The sequence below is a fragment of the Hypanus sabinus genome, chromosome 2 (assembly GCF_030144855.1).
Source record: "Hypanus sabinus isolate sHypSab1 chromosome 2, sHypSab1.hap1, whole genome shotgun sequence".
NCBI lineage: Eukaryota > Metazoa > Chordata > Chondrichthyes > Myliobatiformes > Dasyatidae > Hypanus > Hypanus sabinus.
Window position 1 is genome coordinate 146,303,324 of NC_082707.1, and position 14,922 is coordinate 146,318,245.

At 38.2% G+C, this 14,922-nt stretch overlaps 1 protein-coding gene across 1 annotated transcript in view; it reads left to right on the forward strand.

Annotated features, from left to right (window-relative positions):
• sec23a (Sec23 homolog A, coat complex II component) overlaps window positions 1–14,922 on the forward strand; it is an 88,643-nt gene that overhangs the window by 527 nt on the left and 73,194 nt on the right. The gene's annotated exons all lie outside the window — the stretch shown is intronic.

Here is a 14,922-nt window from a genome sequence, read left to right on the forward strand (position 1 = left end):
CACCACCTGTATAGAAATCCGAGTAGGTGAACGCGTGACAGCTCCATGGATTAGGGTTCCACTATAGACATTTGAACAACGAAGTAGTCTTGTTATTCGAGATGACGTTCATCCATCCCACTTGCACATTCACCTCATCAGAGAAATTAATCAGGCTAATTACTTCATTGCTGGTTGTGGAACTATACCTTCTAGTAAATCATTGCTGTACGTTGTAGATTCAATTAATAACTATTTTAAACTAGGTTAATTAACTACGGTTAATAGGCCCTTCAAGATTGTTTTGTTAGTTTTATTGTTGTAGTAAATTATAGTTTGGGACTGAAAGGTTTGTGGTTTTGTAGCTTTACGGTGTTTGCTTTAAGTGCCTTGCTTTGCATGTTAGCAAGTTTTATGATGGGTAACCTGTTAGGAGTGAAAATGTACAGTTGTCCCAAGGGAAGCTCATTGAGGTATACTTTAAGTAGCAGATTGTTAAGTAATCCAATGGCGTTCTAAATGTGCTTTCAAAACTTTCAAAAATACAGTATCTTGCTCATTGTCTTAATGTAATACATTTATACTATCCCTTCAAAGTGATGTGTGATTAGCTTCAATTTTCTACACTTGGTTATGGCCATGCAACTTCCCAAATGCACAGCAACTGCTCTGATGAACCCCAACACCTTCCTCATTTCTTTGCTTATGAACAGTGCCTAATACCTTCCTTATAAATAATGCCTAATCCAAGCAAATTATGAGAATAAGTAACAGACATGGAATAATATTAGAAGATTACTTCAAAATTAATTTGCCAGCAAAATAAAGGAGATCAACATTTTGTGCAAAAGACTCCTTTCTAACTCAGAATGCAAGATATAAGGGAGGATTTGTCAGTTAATCTAGAAATAGAACATCAGCTCGGTTAGGTATAAATAGAGAAACCTACAAGTAATTGTGCCAAAAATATAGAATAATAAATGGAAAAGGTCTTGAATCTAACAACGGTTGGGAAAATGATTGATTTTGAGGGTGTGAGAATATCATTTGGAGAAAATCAAATGACATAATATTGTCACATGCATGTCAAACAGCAAAGCTAACGAGTCATGAAGTTTTACCTGTATCCCTTTAAATACAGTGGATTCTAGTTAATTGGAAATAACCGAGGCCAGTACACTTTGGATCAATTAAGTGGCTGACCCAATTAGCTGAAATTTCATGGAAATGGTTTAAAAAAGTATAAGAAACACAAGCTACCATTTAACTGAGTAAAAAAGATGATTTAAATAAAATACAAAATAAGTTAGAACACTACCAATATTACTGCAGTAAAACTGTATTTATTCCTAATAATTAATGACAGAGAAATTCATCTAATGTATGCTGCATGTTCTTTTGATTAATAAAATGAACAAAATCAGTGCAGACACCTAGTGCAGATAATAGCCTACCTTCATACAATGTTTTCAATGATTGCAACCTCGAAATCTTCATTTTCATGGTAACATTCAAGATGATACCTTCAAATTCTTCATAGTTCCTAATTTGTTAAAATAGTGAAGTCATCTTCTTTTCACTCCTGGCCGTTTCTGGTATCTCCAGGCCTGAGTGGTTGAAACTGCTGTGAGGAAAACTCTGAATTTTCTTACTGCTTTTTCTCACTAACTATTAGAAACAAAAATCACTGCTTTTTGAACACATGAACACACAACTGATGCTATTTAAAAACTGTTCACTCTAAGCATGGTGTAGTTACACAAGTGCACATGACTGTTGCTAGTTAGAAACTTAAGTGACAGTCTCCTGTTCAATAATGCAGCATAGTGTCCCAAATAAACAATGGGAATCCCATCTATTTTCGCAATTAAGTTTTGTTCTTTAAGAGTAGTTCTAAATAAGACCTGCCCTGATTAACGAATGGCCCAATTAACTGTACTCCACTGCATTAATTGTTCAAATAAATGTATTTTAAATGTTATTATTGTACTCACCTCAATTCCTCCGGTAGCTCATTCCATACACCCCCCCCCCCCCAACTCTGTGTCTGAAAAGTTGCCCCTTGGGTATTCCCTTAAACTCTTTCCCTTCTCATTTTAAACCTATGGCCTCCAGTTTTTGACTCCTATACTGAAGGAAAATGACTTTGACTATCCACCCTGCCTATACCTGTGATGATTTGAGAAATCCCTGTAAGGTCACCTTTTACGCTCCTGCACTGCAGGCTCCAGCTGATCAGACTCTCCAAATAACTTTAGCCCATCAGCTCTGGCAACATTTTTGTGAATCTTTTCTGCATCCTTTCTAGCTTAATCACATCTCTCCTATAGTATGACGACCAGAACTGTGCACCATATTTCAGGCTCTGTCTCACCAATCAATATCTTACACAGAATAATGAGCTATACCAAATTTTGTAATTTATTTTTTAATTGAAGTTCATCATCAAACAAACATTTCCATAATACGTATTTCATACATTATACATATATATCACATAATCATATATATCACAAATCTCCACAAAGTATTTATCTGAGGTATACACTTATAGAAAAGAGTGGAAAGAAAAAAAACAAGCAAAAGGAAAAAGCTATGTACAAGTAGGGAGTGATTTTTTTTTACAACATATTCATTGATTTGTGAGAATAAAATCAGGCCTATGAGGCATTGTGTAGTTAAACCATTTTTCCCAGTATGAATCAAATTGTTCCAGCTTATGATTAACAGATGCTGTTATCTTCTCCATTTTGTAAATGTCCATTGTAATTTCTATCCATGCATTTAAAGTTGGGCTCTCCTGTGATAACCATTTCCTAGAAAGAGTCTTTTTACCAGCCACCAACAGTATATTCATTAAATATTTATCTCTTTTCAACTATTCTTGAAGTATATATCCAAAATATATAGTCTTACTCTCTAAGGGTATTTCACATTTAAAGATGTCTTGTAGGGCATTGTGTATCCCCGTCCAATAGTTTTTGATAACAGGGCAGTCCCAAAAAATATGATAATGATTTGCATTTTGATTTCCTCAATTTTTCCAGCAAACAGGGAGATTACTATCATACTGGGATTTCTGAGAGGGTATAATAAAATATCATTAAGTTTTTCCATCCAGACTCCCTCCATTTCTGTGAACTGGTACACTTCCATTGATACCTCCATATTATTGTCCATTCTTCCTCGGATATAATTATCCCTCCTTCCTTCTCCCATTTTGTTTTAATGTATGAAGTCAAATGTGTTTTAAGATTTGGCAAACCCTTATACATGCCTGAAATGATTCTACTACCGTAATCTGAATTATATGCTTTTCTAAATAGCTCTATCAAGCATGTACTTGCCTTGGTTACATTTTTAAGCATCTTATTAACATATTGTCACATCTGTAAATACCAGTAAAAATCTTGTTTTTCTAATAAGTGTTTCTCTTTAAGCTTTTCAAAACTGACAGTGTTCCTTCTTTCATTATGTTGCAAAGAACTGTTATTCCTTTAGCTGTTCAGTCCTTAAATCTAGCATCCAATTTATTCGGTGTAAAATCCGAGTCATATGCACACCATTTAAGAATTGCAATATCTCCCTCTAGATTATATTCTTTTATAGTAGTTTTCCATATTTTAAGAGTCAATTTCACCCATGGGTTATCAATAGTATTTATGTACCTTTGCAGGTTGTTATCAGCCAAAATTGCTTGTGTTAGGATGGGAAGTACCCGCTCCTCAATGTTTTTCCATTGAGCGTCATATGATGGGTTGCACCAACATATCACAGCTCTCAACTGTGCTGCAAAATAATATTCTTTAAGAGAAGGCAAGCCCCATACCCCCTTTTCTGTTGCTAATTGCGAAGTGTTGAGACAAACTTGAGGCCTTTTACCCTGCCAAATATACCTTGATAACATCTTGTTTCATTCATTGAATTGATTTTGATTAATCTCAATTGGTAGGGTCTGAAAGAGACATAACAGCCTGGGCAATATATTCATTTTAATAGACTCAATCCTTGAACTGAGACTGAAAAATGGAATCGGGTTCCATCTTGCCATATCTTCCTTAATTTTTTTATATAAAGGCTGATAATTACATTCTGATAATTTTGCCAAATCCTTTAGCATAATGATGCCCAAATATCTGAAAGACTCTGTTTGCCATGCCCAGGGATATCTACTTTCAATTTCTCTTGGTGGGCTATAGTAATAAGAAAGTAATTGGGTTTTAGCTATGTTGATCTTGTATCCTGATAATTGACCATATTGTTCAAAGGATTGCATCATTTTAGGTAAAGAGTATGTTGGTTGCCCCAGATAGATCAAAATGTCATCCGCGTAACAAGCCAATTTATGCTCTGTCCCTTTGATAGTAATTCCCCTGATATCTTCATTTTGTCTGATGTATTGCACTAATGGTTCCAGATACAATGCGAAGCGTAGTGGTGACCATGCACAACCCTGTCTCGTGCCCCTTTCTAGAGTAAGACAATTTGATAAATATTCATTGATTTTAATCCTAGCAGTAGGGTTTTCATACAGTATCTGTATAGTTTTAATAATTATGTTTTGGAAACCAAATCAATGTAAAACTCTAAAGAAATTTTCAATTAACCAAATCAAATGCCTTTTCAGTGTCCATGCTTATCACTATTGCTTCGATTTTATTTTTTTGTATATGATCCGTAATGTGAAATGTCCTTCGTACATTGTCTTGTGTTTGGCGTTGTCATATAAAACCTGTCTGATCGTTACGTATCAGTATGGGTAGAAACTCCTCTAATAGTTTGGCCATGATGGAGGTAAATAATCTATGCCTTCTTTCGGGATAGCTGAGATTATCATTTCCTTCCAACTGGCATTTGGGTGGCATTTGTACCTTTTTTAGAGCCCAGTTCAGTGTGGGGAGTAAAACAGGAATTAACTCATTTTTAAATTCTTTGTACCACTCTGCCGTATACCCATCTGATCCTGGTGACTTGCTTAATTTAAGCCTACTAATTGCAGCTTTTAATTCAACTTCAGTTATGTCAGCAGTCATCGTTCTATTTTGTTCTTCACTTAAAGTGGGTAACTCTAGAGAATTCAAGAAGGTGTCAGTTTGGGTTATGCTTCCCCCTGGAACTTTGGAATATAGAGTTTTGTGAAACACTTCAAAAGCTTCTTGAATTTCACTTAGCAAACACGAGGAAATCTGCAGATGCTGGAAATTCAAACAACAACACGCACAAAATGCTGGTAGAACACAGCAGGCTAGGCAGCATCTATAGGGAGAAGCGCTGTCGACGCTTCGGGCCGAGACCCTTCGTCAGGACTAACTGAAAGGAAAGATACTAAGAGATTTGAAAGTAGTGGGGGGAGGGGGAAATGCAAAATGATAGGAGAAGACCAGAGGGGGTGGGATGAAGCTAAGAGCTGGAAAGGTGATTGGCGAAAGTGACACAGAGCTGGAGAAGGGAAAGGATCATGGGACGGGAGGCCTCAGGAGAAAGAAAGGAGGCGGGGGGAGCACCAGAGGAAGATGGAGAACAGGCAGACAACTAAATATGTCAGGGATGGGGTAAGAAGGGGAGGAGGGGCATTAATGGAAGTTAGAGAAATCAATGTTCATGCCATCAAGTTGGAGGCTCCCCAGATGGTATATAAGGTGTTGTTCCTCCAACCTGAGTTTGGATTCATTTTGACAATAGAGGACATCCCTGACATAAGCGGGTAGGAGAGCCGCTTGCTGCACTCCTCTTGGCCGCAGGCTCCGCAATGTCGCTTTTTAAAATTTCCATTCTTTTTCCCCTTTCTTGCCCCTCTTTTCACTTCAAATATTTTTTGTAAAATACTATATTTGATGGGTTAACAGGGCTTAATAGGCGTTTTTCCGGAGGAGCTAGTGACTTAAGCTGCCATTCTCAACAATGTCGTCACCAGAAACCCGATATACCAAATTTTGTACTGAATGTCCCACCCGATGAAGATAAGTATGCCATTTGCCTTCATCCACCCTTTTACCTGCATTGCTACCTATGGGGAGTTGTGTATTTGTGTTTTTAGATGTCTGTTGAACAACACTCCCCAGGACCCTGTCATTTACTGTGCCTGCCCTTCCTTAGTTTGACAAAATTTATTACTTCTCACATATCTGAGTTCAAATTCCACTGCTCACTTTTCTAGTTGATCTTGATTCGTAATGCTGGACAATCTTCTTAACTGTCCGCCATGCAAACTTACTGATCATGCCACTACCATTCCCAGCAAATCATTAACATACATGCAAATGACTGAAGATCCAGCACTCCAGTGTAAAGATAGGCCTCCATTATCACCCACTAATGTCTTCTACTAAGCCAGTTTTGCATCCAAAAGGCTATCTTACTCGATCCCTTGCGAACTTCTGGACTATTTCTTGTTTTTCAGAAAAATAAATTAAGTATAATGTGACATCATGTTTGGTTGAATGTAAAAGGGAAAAATAGAGGGTAAGGAAAGGAATAGATAATGGAGAAAATAGTAACAAGATTACATTAAAATGCATTGGAAGGAAAGTTAGTTGGGTTGGCCTAGAGGAATTAGTATTGTATACTAATTTTTCAAGGAACATGAAAAAATAATCTTTCCACAGAAACATAAATGATAGGGTATATGACCTTCAATTCTTCAAACTTTCAAATATTTGTTCTTCTCCACTTTAAATATATCTAATGATGTGGCCTCCACCACCCTTGGAGACAAAATTTCAAGGATTTACCATCCTTTGAGAGAAGAAATTTTGTGACTGACACCTTATTTTTTCAGCTGTATCCTCTTGTTTGTAGCTCTCCCACTAGTGAAAACATCTCAACTTCTATCTTATGAGTTTGAATATGGCCATCCCTCATTGTTCTAAACTCAAAAGGAATACAGACCCAAACTTCTAGCCCCTCTTGACTGGACAACTCGGACATTGCAGGAATTAGCCTGCTGAGTTTCCTTTGGACTTTGTCCAATGCTATTATATTCTATTTTAGGCAAGGGTCCTGGTTTAACAACAAAAAGGGATGAGATAGCAAATGCAATACTATACATTCTTAATAATTCACCAAGATAAGAGGAAGGTCTGGTGTTTTATTACTACTTCTATTTAAGAAACAGAACATGTCTAGACAACCAAATTCCAGTCAAGAGTGTTGGCAATAATAAGAAAATTTATGGAATTCTACAGAAAAAAAGAAATACTAAAGTTTATTTTTGTGAAGGACAAAGAAACATGGATTTCAGTGAAGAAGATTGAGTAATCTTGCCGAAGCTTTGAAAAGATCTCAAGAGGGAATGGATGTAATCTATCAAGACTTCCAAAAGGCATTTTGATAAAGTGCCACATAATAGGTTGAGAGCTGGTAGAGTCAGCAGAGGGAACAACAAGCTGCCCTAAAGAAGGAAAACAATGATAAAGCATACATCTTTAGAGATGCAGAAGTGGGTAATCATCAGCTCAGTCTTGGAACTATTGTTTGAGAGTTTCACATCATACTGCTGTTTAAGATCTTCACTTGCAGGAGTTAGGACTTGCAGCGAGAGTGTAAAATTGAAAAGAAGTGAGTTTCGTTACTTGCTCGAGTAGCAGAGCTATCATGGTAGCGGATTACATGGTAAAGGAAGTATTGGTGTGTTGCCTCACAGATGCGAGGGTGAGGGATGTCTCAAGAGTGGCTGCAGGGTGTTTTGGAAGGTGAGGGTGAATGGCCATTTTGTCACAATGCGTGTAGGTACCAATGATTAAAGAAAAAGGAGTGAAAAAGTCCTACAAGCTGAATTTAGGGAGCTTGGGGATAAAAAGTAGGACCTCAGTTGTAATAACAATCTGATCTTTTATTTTCCCTTTTGTCTACCAGATCCTTGCCCATCACTTAACCTATCTATATCTCTTTGCAAACTCTGCATTGTCTGCACAATTTGCTTTTCCGCTCAATTTAGTGTCATCAACAAACTTAGATACGCTAAGCTTAGTCCCCTTTTCTAAATAGTTAAGGTCCATCATGAACAATTGTGGGCCCAGCAGCGACTTCTGCAGCACTCCACTCACCACTGACTGCCAAGCAGAGAAACAACGATTTATCCCAATTCTCTGTCTTCTGTTGGCTAACTAATCCTCTGTCCATGCTAATACATTACCCCCCTCCCCCCCCCACCAATGCTTCTTGCAGCCTTATGGATAAATGTTTCTTGCTGCAACTTATCGAATGCCTTCTGAAAATCCAGTGTACAACATCCACCTGTTCCCCTCTGTCCACTGCACTCCTTATATCCTCAAAGACCTCCAGGAAATTTGTCAAGCAGATCTCCCCTTCATGAATCCATTCTGTGTCTGTCTGATGGAACCATTTCTATCCAGATGTCTCGCCATTACTGTGGACATTAAGCTAACTGGTGTATAGTTACCCACCTTTTGCCTACATCCTTTTGTCACAATTGCTGTCTTCAAATCTACCAGGATCTTCTCAGAGTCTAGAGAATTTTGATGAATTCTCAGATGTTTTTACAATAAATGTTGCTATATATATTTCAGTGTCCTGGGGTGCATTGCATCAGGACCAAGGGACTTGTCTACCTATAGGCCCACTGGTTTTCTCATCACTACCTCTTTGGTGACAAGTTTGTATCAAGTTCCTCACTTCCATCGCATCCATGACATCTTTCTTTGGTGTGTTGGATATGTCCTCCACAGTGAAGACTGATATAAAATAGTTGTTCAAGGTCTCAGCCATTTCCACGTTACCCAGTATTAATTCCCCCTTCTCATCTTCCAAGGAACCTACATTTACTTTAAAAGTTAAAGTCTGTCTTGAGCCTTATAGGCTCATCGGGCCGGTGCTTATGCCAGTTTCCGTGGCGTGAAGTGACTATGAGTATGAGACTCCCCACCCCCCACCTGGATAGGACGCCAGTCTATTGCGAGGTTAACCCCCAGCATTTTGCCGGTACACATTTTCAACTGGGTGGACTGGAGCAATGTGTGGTTAATTGCCTTGCTGAAGGACACAACGCATTTATTTACTTTATATAATTATAAAAGTTTTTGCTATCTGTTTTTGTATTTTATGCAAGTTTTTCATAATCTATCTTCCCTTTCCTTATTGTTTGTTTAGTGGTTCTTTGTTGCCTTTTGAAGCTTTCCCAGTTTTTCAGTTTCCCACAACTTTTGGCGACTGAATAGATGAGCTCTGAGCTTGATGCCTTCTTTTATTTCCTTAGTTATTTGAGGCTGGCTCCTTCCATCCTTCGTGTCCTAGCTTTTAACTGGAATATACCTTTGTTGAGTATGGTGAAAAACTTCTTTAAAAGTATTCCACTGTTTCTCAACTGTCCCTCCACATAGCCTGTGTTGCCAGTCTGTGCTGGCCAACTTCTTCCTCATCTCATTGTAGACTCCCTTGTTTAGACATAATATACTGCTTTTAGATCAAACTGTTGAACCATCCATTTTTATGAGAAATTCAGACTTGCTGTGATCGCTCTTTACACGAGGATCTGTAACTACAAGATCATTACTTTTACCTGTATCATTGCACAGGGCCAGGTAGCATTTTTCCTTGTAGGTTCATTAACAGTTGTTCAAAAAAGCTAACATGGATACATCCTATGAAGCCCTCATGACTGCTTTGAACAATTTCACCCAATCTATGTGCAAGTTAAATTCCCCATGACATGTTGTTCCACTCCTACATGAATCAGGTTATTTCTTGGTTTATTGCCCAGGCCACTGTGTCATTATTCAGTGACCTATAGACTCTTACATGCATCAGATTAATTGGGTTATGTCTTGTTTTATTGCCCATGCTGCCATGATGTTATTATTCAGTAACGTATAGGTAACTCCCACTGGTGACTTTTTTTCTGTTTACTATTCCTAATTTGTACCTAGATGAACTCATCGTTCAGCTCCTTAGAGCTTTCATTGTCAGTATAAGGTTGGTTTGCAAGTGCAGAAGGTTATGAAGAAGCCAAATGGATTTTTATAGAAACATAAACATTAGGAAAGGAATATATAAGGTAGAGGCAGTAAAGTTTTTTCTACTGGTTGGTAAGACTAGTAATAACGGATATAGTCTCAAGATTTGGGGGATTAAAATTTGGATAGAGATGAGAAACTGCTTTTCTTAGAGAGCAGTGAATAGTGAAATTTTCTGGCCAGAGAAGCAGCAGAAGCTACCTTATTAAATATATTTTAAGACACAGTTAATAGATTTTTGCATAGCAGGAGAATTGGGGGTTATGATGAAAATGCAGGTAGGTGGAGATGAGACCAACACTAGATCAGCCATGATTTTATTCAATGTCACAACAGGCTCATCAGGCCAAATGGCCTACTGGCCTACTCTTGTTTCTACTTCTGACATTCTAACTATGAATACATTGCCTTTATTTCTTTATTTGCAGACTTTGTGAAACTAGGAGGGATAGAAAATGTGGATTTTTAAATAAGGTGGACAACAGATGTATAATTTGTAAATAAATTTTTGACTACATGTAATTGTGTAAGTTAATTTATTTAAAAATCATAATGCCCTGAATTCCAAAGCAAAAGAATTTAAATCAGGGTTTGCCAGCCTGGGGTCCTTGGTCCCCTCGGTTAGTGGCAGGGGTCATGGCATAAAAGAGGGTGGGAATTTCTGATCTAGATGCAAGTGTTGGACCATAGGTCAGAATGGGTCATATAGAAGACTGGTAAATAAAGCTAAATTTGGCTTTAGTTTGGATAGTGGGATCTGTGCTGGGAATACTGACTTTTACTTTTATGATAACAGCTTGGAAGTGGATAAGAGCAGGATTTCTAAAGTTACTTATGGTGCAGAAGTTGAAAGCATTAAGGAGGATAGGAATGCAACAGAAACTGGTTTATTGTTACAGTGAAAAGCTTTTGTTTGTATGCTATTTAGATAGATCATTCCATGCATTGTGATTATATCAAGATTGCCATTAATGCAGGGAAGTGAGGATTGATACGTTTTGGTAGATAAGGAAGAAAGATAATATAGACTAAAAGGTTTTTAAAAAATGTGCACATTTGTATATTTAGTATGATTCAGAAATATATGACAGTGACAAAACAGTTTTTACTTGGACAGGATTCCAGGCCTCAGAAAGGCATTAGAGAAGAAAAGTAGGGAAGTTTTGGTGAATTTTGCATTTGGGTCACAAATGGAGTATTGTATCCATATTTTTGGATAAGAAAGGTGCAGAAAGATTTAATTGAATGTATCTGTGGTTGGGGTCTTCAGCTCCAAGATTAGACTGAAGAAGCTTGAATTGAAATTGAATTTGAATCCCTCTTGGAAGAAAGGTGATTTGGCAGATGATGAAAATATTGAACTCTCCCACAAAGACTACCTGAGGCAGATAATGTAAACACACTGAAAGACAACGTAGATTGCCATGTGGAAGAGTGCTAGGATTATAAGGAAGGATCACAGAAGGGTTGAATGGATTTGACTTGTGGGGTTGAAATGACTGACTTGTTTTTGTGCTGTATATTCCTTGTGAAAACAAATTATAAACATTTCAAGGAAAATGTTTGACAATCAACTAAATGAACGTGTGCTAAAGAATAAGGGCTTGTGCTGCTATGTTTGATATAAAAACATAAAATGTAGGATGGACATTGGCTTATGCTCATCTGTGAAACAACAAAAAGCGGCATGGAAAAAATAATATACTTCTTGGCCAGAGCAAGTTTAGAACAGGAAATTCCCAATAGGTTACAGTTTTTTAATAAGATATTTCCATTTGAAGTCTCAGGTGAATAGAAATTTCAATTTACTAATAAACATGTTTTGCAGAACAGAACTAAGTCTGTTTGAAACTGAGACAAAACTTTAGTCTCCTGCCATTTCAGGCTGTCATTGGATTATGAGTGGCCGGTTCATGGACACTTCTATGTTAGAATAAACTCCTACAATATTATTAAATTCAGAAATAAACCAGATGCACATATGCTTGTTCCTGCGATTGGCAGCAACTGTTGAATCTTTCTCTCCACTTTTAGTTATTCTTTCTAATCAATCTTTGTGTGACTCTGATGTCACTCATTACAATACTGTGGAAGTATGGTTACATCAAATTATTTTTGTGTATTTTCTAACTTGTAGAAAAAAATTGAGTTTTGAATGTATGTAAACTTTATTGGGAGAATCATGCCTGACCCACACCAGGCCTCCATCCTTAATTTTTGTGGTACCTGTGCCTCATCCATAAATTACAGGCCAACTTCAGGTGGTGGAATCTGAGTCCCCAGGTCATCCTTGCAGTTCTTTAATACCGCTATGATGGTGAATACATAAGTAATCAAAATTAAAATCACTTTATTGTTTATTTAACATACTGTACATATTTTCACTTTATTTTAATTATTTTTGAATATATTAAACAAATTGGTGATCCCTTTCAAATGTAGCTTGTATGTTAAATGCCCCTGGCTTTTGGTCTCTCAGCTTGAGTTCTCGAATCACCCCTTCGACCTGCTCATCTATTTGGAAAGATCAGGGCTGATCTAGTATTAGCTTCAAAACCGTTTTGCTTCTGACTCCTGTACCCCTTCATTCCCTTGTGACAGAAATGTCAGTCTCTGCTTTGATTATATTCTATCATTCAACTTCCATAACTTTCTGGGGTACTACATTCCAAAGAATTGTCAGCTTCAGAGAAGGGTTTCAAAATGAACCAATCTTTATTCTGAAAGTATGCCTCCTTGTTTCAGATAATCCATCTGGTTGAAACATCCTTCAAGCAGCCACCCTGTCAATCTCTTTAAGAATCTGATGTATAGGATCATTACTACTTTTTCTAAACTCCAGTGTGTATTGACTCAATCTGCTCATCCCTGCTTCATACATTAATCTCTTCAGAATCTTCACTTCCTTCAGAGCTAAGTTATCAATTTTTAAGTATGGAGACTAAAGCTATATACATTACCGTCAATGTGTAAGGTTAATCAAAACTACCTATAGATTTATAATTACTGAATCTTGCAATAAAGGCTAACATTTCATAAGTTTTCCTAATTATCTGTGCACTTGCCTTTTAATTTCTTGTGCTGCACTTGCTTGAGGTGCCCAGAACTTATTGTAGTCTCATAATTTGCCTTTCATTCTTACTTCCAAAGTGGATAACTTTGCATTTTCCACTATTTACTCCATCTGCCAAATTCTCACCAATTTATTTAACTTATCTGTATTCTTTTGTAGGTTTATAGTGTCCTTCTCACAACTTGCTAACCCCACCTGTCTTTGTATCTTCAGCAAATTTAGCCACATTACATTGGGTCTCTTCATTCCAATCATCAATGTGCATGAAAAATAGTTGAAGATCCATCACTGATCTCTCTGGCATCCCACTAGTTAGCCAGGTAGCCTGGATATCAGTGCCAGAAATCTGGTTTAAGATGGCACTGGTCAAACACAGTGACTTACTGTCAGTGGCAGACAAAACTATTAACTACTTTATTAGTCGCACTTTTTTCTGGTAAACAATCACTGCAATCATTAGCCTGTAACTTCCCTTTCAGGGTTGATACTTTGAACCACCGTGGCATTTTTGGGGTGTAAACTGAAGTCTTGAAGGTGCAGGACTGGTGTGGTGTAGCGTGTATGAGCCGAATCAAAGTGGCAGGACCCGGGTCCAAGAGTGGGGAATGAGCCAGTGTTTGGCCATTGCTGGAGCGGACTGGGAGGAAATTCACTGTGGCAGAACCGCAGTGAGGTGAGGCGGTGGGGCATGGGCCTGAGAGTGAAGAAAGACTCGCGATTTGGTTGATTTAAGCATCAGGCTGAATTGGAAAAGTTGGATACAGGTTGAATTGAGGTGTTGAGGCCTGAGTCTGTGTCTGAGAGTGAGTAACAACCTGAGGTTTGGGCGATTTAAGCACTGAGGCAATTTGAAAAGGTCAGGGTATTGGGGTTGGAGCTGAGGAACGGACTGGTTCAGCTCGCTGCTCCGAAAGCTCCCTCACCAAATCTGGTTCATTACAAACACCCAATCCAGAACAGCTGATCCTCCAGTGGGCTCACCCACAAGCTGCTCTAAAAAGCCATCTTGCATGCATTTTACAAATTCAGCACTAACCTGATTTTCCCAATCAACGTGCAGATTGAAATCCCCCATGACTATTGTAACATTGCCATTTTGACATGGATGTTCTATCTCCTTTTGTAATTTGTAGCCCATATCCTGGCTACTGTTCGGAGGCCTGTATTCAACTCATATCAGGGTGTTTATGCCCTTGCAGTTCCTTAACTCTCCCCACAAGGATTCTACATCTCTCTCTAAGGATTTGATTTCATTTTGTACCTAAAGAGCCATGCTAGCCCCTCTTCCTATCTGTCTGTAAGACCATAAGATATAGGAGCAGAAGTAGGCCATTTGGCCCATCGAGTCTACTCCGCCATTCAATCTTAGCCTGATCCAATTCTCCCAATCATCTCCACTCCCCTGCCTTCTCCCCATATCCTTCGATGCCCTGGCTAATCAAGAACCTATCTATCTCTGCCTTAACTGTACCCAATGACTTGGCCTCCACAGCTGCTCATGGCAACAAATTCCACAGATTTACCACCCTCTGACTAAAGTAATTTCTCCACATTTCTGTTCCAAATGGAAGTCCTTCAATCCTGAAGTTGTGCCCTCTTGTCCTAGGCTCCCCTACCATGGGAAATAACTTTGCCATATCTAATCTGTTCAGGCCTTTTAACATTTGGAATTTTTCTGTGAGATCCCCCCCCTCATTCTCCTGAACTCCAGGGAATACAGCCCAAGAGCCGCCAGACGTTCCTCATATGGTAACCTTTTCATTCTAGGAACCCATTTTTGTGTATCTTCTCTGAACCCTCCCCAATATCAGTATATCCTTTCTAAAATAAGAAGTCCAAAGCTGCACCCAATACTCTAGCCTCAACATCATATCCCTGCTCTTATATTCTATACCTCTA